Here is a 14,422-nt window from a genome sequence, read left to right as displayed (position 1 = left end):
ACACCTATAAAGTGACTCTCGAGCCCTTACGACAGCTAATAATGCCTCCTGCTCTAAGATCTGCTGCCGCAATCAATGCATGGGAAGCTGAAATGCGCAACATCTTGCATCGCCATGGAGACACAGCTTTATCAGACCCTGGGCCTAGCTGGGTTTAGTCCCTCAGACATTGTGGACAGCGCTGAAATAGGAGTAGGGGAGAGTGAGACTACTGTCCCTGCGCAAGATATATTTCTGCCTGCTCCACCTTCACCTGAAGTGGCTTGCGAGTACAACACTTTGAATATAAAAAGGGGACAGTCAGCCTATGTTGGTCTGCATCACATTGAGGTAGGACCGATTCCCTCTACTGATCATGACATGTGGCTGAACAACACCGGAGTAGGTTTAAAGGTCCCTTCATTATCGATCAGCGAGATGACTACCGGAAATACTAGAGCAACTGACCTGAATGCTGATGCGAAGCTCAATATTCACAAAGGCTCTGTTTCTGCTGGCCACGCTGTCCTGGGTGAGAAAGGACATGCTCCTGCAGTACTTTGGTGGCTAAACACAGTGGACAAGCCTCAGCCTGTAGAAGTGTCTTTGCTGCTCTCTCTTTACCGATTGGTGTGGGGTAATGGGGCAGAATATTTCATAGGAGGACTATGGTGAGAACAATATTACCTGTGTCCCCTAAGCTGGTTCTGTTTGAGGAACAAAGACTCTGAGACTTTCCTTTTATTTTTATGTTTGGTATGAGAAGTTAACAATATACATTGGGGGGTTATTTAGCTGCATTTTGTTTAATATATTGACGCTCTACTTACTGTTCATTCTAGTCCCTACTGGTAACATATGTGTTTAAGTATGGCCAGTCAGCCGTTTATATGTACTGTATTTAAATAACTTGGAAGTGCCTTTACTTTTGAGCATTACACAGTGGTACTTTTGTATGATGTAGCCACTCCTATCTTTTGGCTGAGATGGGGAGAGTAAATTTTTTATTTTTTCAATTGCTCCTTTTCTCCTTAGCTAGAGCGGGGAAGTTACCAGCGGCCGAGGTGACGCTCTGCACTTTATCGGATTTAGCAGTATACTTAATACTTATTTTTGCTTCCTTTTAAATAGCAAATGACTGCTCTCTCCGTTCACTTTATTTTGTTTGGAGGTCTTGTAGGTTGCAGCCCCTTGACACTATATTCTCTCTGGAGCCTACTAACGCCTATTGTTAGATGTTGTACTTTTAACTGAGTTAGAGCTCTTCTCATCTTATGTTAAGTAAGCCTCCACCTCCTACTAGACATAATATAAGAAAGATATAAGTATTGTGACTTATAGTGCGGTAATGTTGCTTCTGCCATTTTACTTATATCTTAGCCAGGTTAAATACTTTGTACAATACAAAACTGCTCATAAGGCTGTTAGCAATTAATATAGAAGCAATGTGTTCCTAGTTAAGCTAGGTGTTTGGTGTTTTAAAGCTACACAAGAAAGCAAGCTAAATTATATATAATTTTGCAGTAGTTACACAGTACCTATATCACCTATGACAAGAGAGAAATTACCCTGCTATCAAAGTATTTAATATCACACTTAGCCTTAGCACCATGACCTTTTTACCATTTATCATAGATATAAATTATTGCCCTCTACCATGCATCAATGCCTTACATACCAATCAGCTTATGGATGGCGGCATCATTTTTATACACTAATAACTCATTACGTCGGTCCTTAGACACAAAAAAGTTTATTAATATACTCCAATTACTACACTTTCAAATTATGCCTATAGTTGTGTGTTATACTTGCAGCACTCACTATTTCACTGTCTCTTTGAGCTGTGGAAGCCTGTTTATTTGAAATGTATACCTGTTATTGGGTATAGGGCCCATACCCAAGTGACGGGACACATTGTTAAACATATAGCTGTCGTTGTAATATATTTTGAACCAAAGTAGATCATATTACATTTTGCTGTATTGAGCTTCAAACGGGATCTGTATTGTCAGTCAATTTGAGATTCAGGGTTCCTGTAAGGTATAAGTCAGCTAATCGATATCAGCCACGTAACTCCCTAATTTATCTTATGTCCCTCATCCCATAAGGTTCTCTAATTTTTTATTTTTTTTGCATTGACTCCGCCCCCCAATATAGAACTCTGGCATTTTGTGATTGTGCCTGAGTATTCTTGCGCGGTTTACCTTGATACATACCGCACTTGTACTTACTATCTCCCTATTACATTATTTTGGGTTTCAAAAACAAGATTTGAGAAAGATTAAAAAATTCATATATATATATATATAAACATACTGCAATCTGGCATCACCCTTTTTTTGTTAGATACCCACTTCTAGGAGGCCCTGAAGTGTTTAGGTTTATATTTATAGTTCTCCTTTATCATGGGCCTGAGTTTGATATTTATACTCTATTCTTTTTGGGTTAATTTGATACCAATTATGTTTTATTGTTTTAAAAACTCTTATTTTTTCAGACTTTTCTTATATACTGGGAGTACCAATTTAATTATCTAATAACTTAATCTTTAATTATTTTTTTACACCTTTTATTGGATGTTTATGAAGCTCTCTTGGACTTTTGGCATGTTATAAAATAAGTTATATATATGCAGACTAGTACTCTAGTGACAAATAGTGTCACTATAGTACTTATAAGAGGCGCCTAGGAGTAACAAACAGGAACTGGTAAAAGAATTTGATATGTTAGTCTATAAATGGCTATAGGCAATAATATACAATATAGTATCTATGATATACAAACAATCAGTCCAGTATGGGATGGCATAAGAAGGGAAAGTCCTTAATATCCGTGATGTGAAGTCCCAGAAGAGATATTTTCAGATAGAAGGGCCGCTCCTCTAGGGTGTCACGCCACGACACAAGTGAAAAGAATCTAGACAAATCAGAATAGAGGGCGCCACATGGTGCAGATCAGATGGTAAATGATATAACAAGCAAAGAGGACATAAGAATCCTACTCACGAGATGTAAAGCACAGATGTGCAAAACCAGCAATCCGGAACCACTTTTCGGCCGGTAGACCAATGGATGTTGTCACAAGGGCGGATCCTCGTCTCACCAGGGAGAGTCCAGGGATGCCTTAAGCAGGAGTCAGTCAGCAGTGAAGGAATCCAACGGTGACCAGTCCCACACCTCAAGCAGCTGGAAAGGAGACTAAGACAGCTCCAAAAGAGGTCAATCAGCCTGATGAAACAGTGTGTTACACTGAGAAACGCGTTGCTTTTGTTTTTACTATTTTAATAAAATTTTAAGATTTATTCATCTCCTCACTTGCTGCCGACCTTTTTATCCTTTGAATTGTTGACCTCTTTTGGAGCTGTCTTAGTCTCCTTTCCAGCTGCTTGAGGTGTGGGACTGGTCACCGTTGGATTCCTTCACTGCTGACTGACTCCTGCTTAAGGCATCCCTGGACTCTCCCTGGTGAGACGAGGATCCGCCCTTGTGACAACATCCATTGGTCTACCGGACGACAAGTGGTTCCGGATTGCTGGTTTTGCACATCTGTGCTTTACATCTCGTGAGTAGGATTCTTATGTCCTCTTTGCTTGTTATATCATTTACCATCTGATCTGCACCATGTGGCGCCCTCTATTCTGATTTGTCTAAGTTATATATATGTTTTAAATATCCCAAGACAGGAAAAAAATGGAAAAAGTGAGGTTAAATTTATTTTTTACATGGTTGGATTCTTCTTTGATGCAACAGAAATGACTTTATGTTCTCAACAATGTGTATATTGTGATTATTTTCTCCTATATTCATGTATATTTTGATGTACCACAGTTGTGTAGTATTGTGACTTTAACCTCAATAAAAATTATTAATAATAAAAAAAAAAAAATACTGGGCATGCCAGCAAAATACTGATACTGAAAATACTGCCCCCTTATTTCAGTTCTTTTGACAGACATCCATTTTAGCCAATCAGAGTTGACTCCCTGGAACTCCACGTGCTTGAGCACAGTGTTATCTATATGACACACATGAACTAACACCCTCTAGTGGTGAAAAACTGTCAAAATGCCCTGAGAGAAGAGGCGGCCTTCAACGGCTTAGAAATTAGCATATGAACCTCCTAGGTTTAGCTTTCAACTAAGAATACCAAGAGAACAAAGCAAAATTGGTGATAAAAGTAAATTACATTCTCTATCTGAATCATGAAAGTTTATTTTGGATTAGACTGTCCCTTTAACTGTGCCAAAAATATGTTTTTCCCCATTAAAAAAAATAAAAATAAAATATAGATAGACATAGATAGATAGATATAGATAGAATTCCAAATAACTGCCAGGATGCACAAAATATTATATTAGATAACACAAAATATATTAAACAAATTATATTCAGTATATAATTTTATTTAGTGGTTTAGCATAAGACCAATTTTATGTGTAGTTAGCAAAAGTACCACTAGATGGTGCACCCCAGTATGCACCTGCACATTCCTGACCACAGTCTCGCAATGAAAAAAGCAACTATTTATTGTCTAAAAACCACCTGCCCCGACTAAGAACTGGATTGGCTGGTTCTTCACGTCAGTCCTACACCTCTTCCTGTGCAAAACTACATTTCCCAGAAACACTTGCTTTTGACATGGGAGGTGCTTTTACGGCTGCAGAGTCAGATCAAAGGTTGCTTAACAGAGAGATTCCAAGCAAAAAACAGGTTTCGGCTCTAAACAGAGTTAAAATTAACTCAGTTTCAGCGACTTTGAACACATAAAGGTCACATAGATTTGATTGTTTTTCTGTTTTCGTTTCGCTCATAAGCACATATTTCTATATATGAAAAAAGGAAAGATTTTTTTTATAAATATTTAATTTACAAATAATAATAAATAAATAAAAACATGTCTAGAATACTAAATTTGAAGAGCACAGCATAATTTGAATAACAGATTTTCTGTAAGCCTCATGTTGTTAATTTTGTTGAACTTAGTAAACATAATTTTATTATTGTAAAATACAAACGGGTAGATTACATGGGACCGATTTATCAAGCCCCGTAGACATCACTATGCATCTGTTTCCACGCCTTCAGGCTCGCCGGAAACAGGAGTTAAGAAGCAGCGGTCTTAAGACCGCTGCTCCTTAACTTGTCTGCCACCTCTACGATCGCATAAGGTCGGGTTGATTGAGACCCCCTGCTAGCGGTGAATCTGCAGGAGGTGGCATTGCACAAGCATTTTATTAGAAATGCTTGTGCAATTATAAATGCCGACAGCGTATGCTGTCTGCATTTATCGATGTGCGGCAGACATGATACGCTACAGCGGATCATGTACGTCCGCACATTGTTAAATCGGCCCCCAAGTGTTGAGCTAAAGTCAGCGCGGGTCGTGATAAGCAATATTGTGACCGTACTAACTTGCGCACGTATTACAAGTTGGAAATAAACGGGTGTGCTCGACTGCAAACAAAATTTGCAGTCTTTGGGTTTGCATAAGTGAAGACCTAGGGGTAGATTTATCAAATGGCGGACGGAAATCATACGCTATAGCGAATCATGTCCGTCCCCAAAATTGCTAAATTGCAATGCACATCTCTTGTGCAATGCCGCCCCCTGCACATTTGCGGTCAAACGGCCACTAACAGGGGGTGTCAAACAATCATCCCGATCTTATGACCGCTGCTTCTTAACTTAGGTTTTCTCGGACGTAGAAAGTAGCATCTGCTGCTTGATAAATCTACACCCTAGTGGTAAAAAACAAAATGCACCAGCACAACAAGTAAAATAAAGTGATATACTCATATAAACACAATGTAATACAAAATATTCAAATAAATATTAAAACATTTTTTTAGAAGGGCTATTCGGTGTGTGTATATATATATATATATATATATATATATATATACACAGTATATTTGTCTACATATGTGTATGGGTGTATATGTGTGTTTATATATGTATATACACATACAAACACATATACAGTATACACATGCATATAGATATACTGTATACCGTGGCCGGACTTTTGGCCGACGGACACTTGGCCGAAGGACACTTGGCCGACGGACATTTGGCCGACGGACATTTGGCCGAAACACAAGTGGCTGTCAGATAACAGTCCGGCACAAGATAGATAGATTTGATAGATAGATAGATACATAGATTAGATAGATAGATCAATAGATGCAATAGATACATTTGATAGATACGATAGATAGATAGATTTGATAGATAAATAGATAGATTTGATAGATAGATAGTTTCCCAGACAGAGAATTACAAAACGTGCGGCCTAGGACCCATGGTAAGGTTCCCAGAGGCAGTTGCGGCGCCCGAGGCTGTGATTAGAACAGAGCACTCTGGTAACGCATCTGCCCTCGGCCGAAATCGGAACATTCTTTAGCTTTCTGTCTGTCAGCCAAATGTCTGTCGGCCAAATGTCCGTCTGCCAAATGTCCTTCTGCCAAAAGTCTTTCTGCATTTTGTCAGAGCACCACTGTATACACTTTAAACATGAAAATTAATATTTATTCAATTCTCATACTTTTTATTAGGTTTCACTATGTTTTAATTCCAATGTTCTTCACAAAGAAGAAAATATTCTTTGTATTTTTATATATACTGTATAAATATTAATATATATATCAATACTTGTATATGTTCATAGACATATAGGTATAGATATATATTTTACAAAAAATAATCAGATATATTAAACAAAAAGAACAATTTCTTCTATGTGAAGGGCATTGGAATCTGAGATATTCATAACTACCTTTGGGTTTAGCGCAGTTGGTCTATCGTGGTGTCAGGTTAGCATGCGAGCGCTAAGTGATAGTTTTTTGTTTTTTTTAATGTGCGCTCCATTGAAGTCTATGAGTAGAATTAAACAATATATCCGAAATCAAGTTAGCGCGCATTGGGTTTTGCTAACACGCTAACGTTTTACTTTCAACTTGTAATATGCATGCTAACCTGTCCGCACAACTTCCAGCTTAGCGCGCCACTTGTAATCTAGCCCAAAGATGACAAAAGGTAGTGTATAAAATACCTAGGAGTAGATTTATCAAGCAGCAGATGCTGCAATCTACCCCCCGAAGTTTCAGGTCCGCCTGAAACTTAAGTTAAGAAGCAACGGTCGTAAGACCGCTGCTTCTTAACTCATCCGCCACCTCTGAGGTGGCGGACAGCAATCATCCCCAATCAGATACAATAGGGATGATTGACACCCCCTGCTAGCGATTGGCCGCGAATGTGCAGGGGGCGGCATTGCACAAGCATTTCACTAGAAATGCTTGTGCAATGATAAATGCCGACACCGTGTGCTGTCGGCATTTATCGATGATGGGCGGACATGATCCACTACAGCAAATCATGTCCGCCCGACATTTGATAAATCTACCCCTTAAAATCTAAAGAAATTAATACATTTCCCAGATTGCAAATCTCTTAAATTATATATATTAATATTATTATTTTAGCATTCTTCAGCAACTGTAAAGATGTGTGTATGCAATATATATTTGTAAAATAATGTAACACTTGTTTTGTTATGGACAGTTATAAATAGGTCACTAGAGTGTGCAGCCAATGGCTGTGTAAAATATAACAGTGTACTGCATTTCCATTTCTAACAGGAACTGAAAAGATCACAATTTCAGAATGGAATTACAGGAAAAGGGGACAAAATAAATAAAGTATATTGCAGAGTTCTATATATGATTTATCATTTTATAATACCATCTCAAAGTATTTAATGTCCCTTTAAATATCTATCACATATAAAATCACCTGAGAGAGAGAGACTGCTGCACCTCACTAACGATACCCAATGAAGGCCTAACCGATTATCTGGGGTTGCCGTGTTCTTTGTTCAGAGGAGAATTGCCTTGTATTTAAGATCTGGACTGACCTTAATAGGCGGGATCAGACGAATATACTACTCTGTACAAAGCATTACTGGGCTAAAAAGAAGCAGCATCCTGGTTGTTCGTTCCTGAGCTTCTGTGTATGTGTCTTTATATTTGCATACAAAGAGAGAAGCGCTCTACCAGGAACGAACAACAGCTCATCAGCTAGTTCTATGGCGATTTACCACCCGGAAGCAGCCTCTTTTAGACCAGTGTGCTTTTCATAAAGGAAAACTTTCCTGAAGTATATCAGTCTGATCCCGCCAATTAAGGTCAGTCCACCCCCGAAATACCAGGCAATTCTCCTCTGAACAAGGAACATGACAACCCCAGACCATCGTTTCGGCCTCCTATGGGCCTCGTCAGTGAGGTGCAGCCACATCCCTCTAAGCACACTGGGCAAGGAGTCCACATCTGGCTTCCCCCATCACCCATATGTGTGTGTGTGTGTCTATATATATATATATATATATATATGTGTGTGTGTGTATATATATATATATATATATATATATATATATATATATATACACACATGTGTGTGTATATACAGGTACAAATCCCCAAATACGGAATTCCAAAATCCAGAATTATTCTGAAATCCAGATCTTTTCATAAATAATTAAATGCAAATACTGGTCTATATTTCTGTAAAACAACCACTGTTACCTTTCTGATTACAATACTGTACTATCTTCCTGATGGTGCAATGTATATAAAAGTATTAACCCCTTCACCCAAATAGACATATATATATATATATATATATATATATATATATATACGCTGTGCGGTACTTTGCTTATCGTACCACACACCGTTTATATACGGCTAATTAAATAAAATGTTTGATGTAGACAAAGTTTGCAATTAACATGCATAAGCTATTTTGCTTCTAAAGCTGCTAAAAGGAGGAAGAAACTTGCAGTCCTTTAACCACAAAGGTCTAGGAACGTAATACACACTAGTTATAGAGTAAAAAGAACACGCTGGATCTCTTAGTATATCCACGGGTTTATTGGGATACAGGCTTCAATAAGCAAAGGTAAACTTCTAACTGACGCGTTTCGCGCATGTGTACATGCGTTTCATCAGAGATAATGGCCTCTACTGCTGTGGGTCTTTTTGTAGGTAAGTGGAACAAATTGCTGTAAGGGAGTGTGTACTTGTATTAGTGTTTAACTGTTGATGGCCCTAGATAACAGGACAGGCTTTTTTGACAGCTTAGTGTATTTCCACTCTGTTAAACAAAAATTAAATTGGGTGTAAGAACATTAGTGTCCACTAGTTTTAGAGCTAAGGTTTTTCCCTCCCTCCCTAACTAGTGTGCCCTTGAGACTTAATTAGGTTTGCGCGAGGTTGCAAACCGATAAATATGGTATCAGAATCAATTTTGTTTATCGACTGCTTCTGATGGCGCATTATACCTCAATATTGGCAGCCAAAGTCTTAAAATCCGTTAAGCGATAACGCACACCAGGTTTCCAATGAAAGCGCAAACCATTAATACACTGTTGGAGGCTGACGATACATCGAGAAAAAAAATTACACCCAGCTCAACTAGGTGTAAAAGAGGAAAATTTAGCTTTTTGAGACCTATTTCCCATTTAAATTTTACAACTTGCACATAATGCAAGTGTTTCTATGTAGAAAAAAAATAAAATATGTAACAGTTATTGTTGTCCCATGTATAGGAATAGTTGCAATTATGTTCTTATGGAAATATCAGTATGTATTTACATAGAAAAATATTTGCTAGCACATATCTACAGAATTCAAACTAGACCTATGCCTAGGGCAGCAATACATATTACACATATTAATAAAGTGGAAAATATAATTACAATAAAAATAGTATTTGCTTATAGTTAAAAATATGTATTATAAATGTTTTTGTTTCTTTAGAAGTGATCACAGGTAAGGAGAACAGAGGTAAAACGTAAATGTTATAGTGTAAGGTTGGGTTACCATAGCAACTAATTGATTTTTAAGAAATCCGATGTCAGTTGGAAGCGTTAACCAAACATTAACTTACACCTACAAGACAAGAGCTACTGCACGCAATGCGTAAAATATTTAAAGGGACATGAAACCCCAAATTTTTACTTCATGATTCAGATAGAGAATACAGTTTTAAACAACTTTCAAATTTACTTCTATTATCTAATTTGCTTAATTCTTTAGATATAATTTGTTGAAGAAATAGCAATGCACATGGGTGAGCCAACCACATGAGGCATTTATGTGCAGCCATCAATCAGCAGCAACTGAGCATATTTAGATATGCTTTTCAACACAGGGGGGTTGATTTACCAATCCCTGTATCGGCACCAATCCATCTGTTTCCGCGCGAGCCTTCAGGCTCGCCGAAAACAAGAGTTAAGATACGATTGGGTTGATTGAAACCCCCAGGGAGCGGCATTGCACAAGCAGTTCACCAGAACTGCTTGTGCAATGTTAAATGCCGACAGCTTATGCTGTTGGCATTCAGCAATGTCGGAAGGACATGATACACTACAGCAAATCATGTCCAACCGACATTTAGTAAATCGGCCCCAGGGTATCAAGAGAATAAAATAAATTAGATAATAAAAGTAAATTGTAAAGTTGTTTAAAATTGTATGTTCTATCTGACTCATGAAATAAAAAATTGGGGTTTCATGTCCCTTTAAATGGATACCTGGTATTAAAATGGGGCCGCAAACTACTTTTAGCCGTCGGCCACTTTGCCTGCTTACAGCTCCATTTTTAAAGGCTCAATGGAAGCGAAACCTAATTCTTAAATCCATACTTTTTAATTACTATTTTTTCCCTTCCTGTAAGTCACAATCTTCTCTGCCTGTGTCTTTGCTTTTTTTGTGATCTAAAATGCAAATAATAGTTTATATTTATTTAAAACAATAAATATTACCTTTGTGATTACAGTACTGGACTATCTTTCTGAGGGTTCTATGTACAAAAAAAGTATGAAAAATATATAAAACTACCTTTAGGTTACATGTTTAAGCTGTATTATGACAAGTAAATATTGTCTAAATGACATAAGATATTGTTGTTTAATCTTGGTCCCATCCCCTCTCCAACTGTCCCATTTTACAGATGCAAATATTCCAAAATCCAAACTATTCCAAAAGCCAAACTACTTCCAGTCCCAAGCAGTTTGGATAAAAGGTTTTGTACCTGTATATAGTTCCTGGAGACACCTTTTAGTATAGCCTCATGCTGATTGGTTCGGGACATGCAGGTTGATTTTCAGGACATTTACAAGAAGAGAGAAATGTGGCATCTAGCATGAAGACCTCCCAAATGTCAACAATCCTGCAAGATCTGGCAAGTTGGAGAGCACTGCAACACCAGACAACATTACCATGATATTTTCAATGTGACGCTGTAGAGTCTGTTTTCGATTTGACTCTGGTTGAGCCAAACAGAGAGGCCACAAGTGATAAACTTCAATTGATAAAGATGAGCCCAAGGGATCAAATTAATAAAAGACTGGATTTGGGCCATGGTAGGACCAGTTAGTATAGGGTTGCAGTAGTTATGGTGGGATTTGATGGGTTAGAACTAGTTTTGGTAACATTTTAGCTGTGTCTTCCTATACAATTTGTAAGTATAATACCTCAATTGTTTTCATTTAAAGCCATATTTATCTGTTTCAATTTTGTTTCTTCTTTGTCTTGCATAGCTCTTTTTGTTTTCTCACGTGTTTGTTAGTTACTTCCCTATAATTTTTCTTGTGATATTTTCATTGGACATCTTGATACTTGAGTCCATTGTGATAAGGTGGCATTTGGCAATTTTTGTCATTGAAGGACTTTACGACTAGCTTCTTGATACTCTAGTATTGTTTTTTTCTGTGGGTGTTTTATTTCCGGATTTGTACTCTGGTTCTTTTTTTTTTTGGATTGCCTGTTTGGACTGATATTATGGGTTTGACCAAGGACTGTGATTTAGTTTCCTTTTTGTGATCTTCTTGCTGCCTAATCATGCATCATCTTCAGATACTTTTGCTATTGCAATATATATTTACTACACTATCAAAAATCAGTGATCAAGTGCCCTAGGGGAATGAAACGCGTCTGATGAGGAGGGTCAAGGCTCTCTCACTCTGCCTTTTCTTTGTTGTTTTTATGGTGCAATGTTTGTGCCCTCTTTGTTCTTAAAGGGACAGTCTACACCAGAATTTTTATTGTTTTAAAAGATAGATAATCCCTTTATTACCCATTTCCCAGTTTTGCATAACCAACACAGTTATAGTAATATACTTTTTACCTCTGTGATTATCTTGTATCTAAGCCTCTGAAAACTGCCCCTTTTTTCAGTTCTTTAGCCAATCAGTGCCTGCTCCCAGATAACTTCTCGTTCACGAGCACAGTGTTATCTATATGAAATACGTGAACTAACACCCTCTAGTGGTGAAAAACTGTTAAAATGCAATCTGAAAGAGGTGGGCTTCAAGGTCTAAGAAATTAGCATATGAACCTCCTAGGTTAAGCTTTCAACTAAGAATACCAAGAGATCAAAGCAAAATTGGTGATAAAAGTAAATTGGAAAATTGTTTAAAATTACATGCTCTATCTGAATCATGAAAGTTTATTTTGGCCTAGACTGTCCCTTTAAATCATGATCTAATAAAGATTCATGAAGTTTTACCCATGACTATGGAACTTTGAGTGTCCCGGGATTTTGGAAGCGTTGGTACTTTACATCTATACAGGGGCGTATCCCTGTGCACCTCGCCATACCGGAACTACAACTCTCACCTTAGTGTCGGTATCAAAGAACGCCATGGAGGAGTTAGAGCTGGAGCATCCTACCCGCTTTCTGTTGTATACTATCAAAAATGGACTTGTAACTTCATATCGTCTGACAATACACATCTATAGTGGTCACAGCAATATAAAGAATTGCAAAACTAGAATGTGACAGTTTTTAGGACTGTCATGGTTTGAGAGCTCTGCCTGCTGTCCCTCTTGCAAGCTCTCTAGGACCTTATAAAAGTAACACCCTCATCTACCTCCTTCCTTCCCAACTACCATCAAGCTTCGCCCACTCTTCAACCCCAATTCGACTCAATTTGCCACAACTTCACTCTTGGTTCTCACTCACTGAGCCTAACAAATATTTATGTTTCTAAGCCTCTGCAAACTGCCCCCTTATCTCAGTTCTTTTGACAGACTTCCATTTTAGCCAATCAGTGCTGACTCCTAGGTATCTCCACGGGTGTGAGCACAATGTTATCTATATGGCACACGTGAACTAACGCCCTCTAGCTGTGAAAAACTGTCAAATGTATTCAGATAAGAGGTGCCCTTCAAGTGCTTAGAAATTAGCATATGAGCCTACCTAGGTTTAGCTTTCAACAAAGAATACCAAGAGAGCAAAGCAAATTTGATGATAAAAGTAAATTGGAAAGTTGTTTAAAATTACATGTCCTATTTAAATCATGAAAGTTTAATTTTGACTAGACTGTCCCTTACATTCCATTGTAAATCTGACTAGTCTGTCAAAACCAAAGCTCTATCCACAACTTTAGGTTCGTCTGCATCAATATGGAATCTCAACCACTGGGTCCAACACTGAGGGTCCAAATTATGATGCCCCTGTTTCCGCGCAAGCCGGAAACAGCAGTTAAGATGCAGTGGTCCTTAACTGGTCCACCTGCTCTGAGCGGCGGACAGCAATCAACCTGATCTCATACGATCGGTTTGATTGACACCCCCTGCTAGCGGCCGATTGGCTGTGAATCTGCAGGGGGCGGCATTGCACAAGCAGTTCACAAGAACTGCTTGTGCAATGATAAATGCTGACAGCATATGCTGTCAGCATATGCTGTCGGCATTCATCAATGTCTGTGGGACATGATCCGCTGAGCGGTCTTCTACGTCTAACAAATTAATTAACCTCTTCCTTGCTGCATACTTTTATTACCTCTGTCCATGTGATTGAGATGTACAAAAGAATGAGCTATTTACATGTCAAGAACTTTTGCTAATCAGTAATTAATCACATCAGACTATTCATTAACTCCTTTCCCACCAGATTAGTAATTAACTTCTTCCCTGCTAGAGGCATACAGAGCACTTATTAACTCCTTCCCTGCTTCAGATATACAGCCCATTAATTAACTCCTCCCCTACTACAGGCATATAGACCAGTAATTTAATCCTTTCCAATCACAGGCAGTTTAACAAGTAACTCCTTTCATACCATAAGCATAGACATTAGTTATTTTCTTCTTAATCACTACCAGAGTACAGACCAGTAATTAACTCGTTCACCACCATTGACATAGAGAAAAGTAATGAACTCTTGCCCTACGATGTGTTTTGAATATTTTAGAAAGATGATACCTGGATAGCTAAAAAGACAGCTAAACAGACAAATAAATATATATATCAATCTGTTATATATTGTGTCTCGCTATCTGTCCATCTATTTGTCTATCTGTTCACTTAATTGTCTTAGTTTATCCTTATATATCTGTCTGTCTTTCGGTCTGTCTGTCTATATTTAATCTATCTATAT

This window comes from Bombina bombina, chromosome 7 (assembly GCF_027579735.1).
Source record: "Bombina bombina isolate aBomBom1 chromosome 7, aBomBom1.pri, whole genome shotgun sequence".
Taxonomy (NCBI): domain Eukaryota; kingdom Metazoa; phylum Chordata; class Amphibia; order Anura; family Bombinatoridae; genus Bombina; species Bombina bombina.
This window is presented reverse-complemented; position numbering follows the sequence as displayed.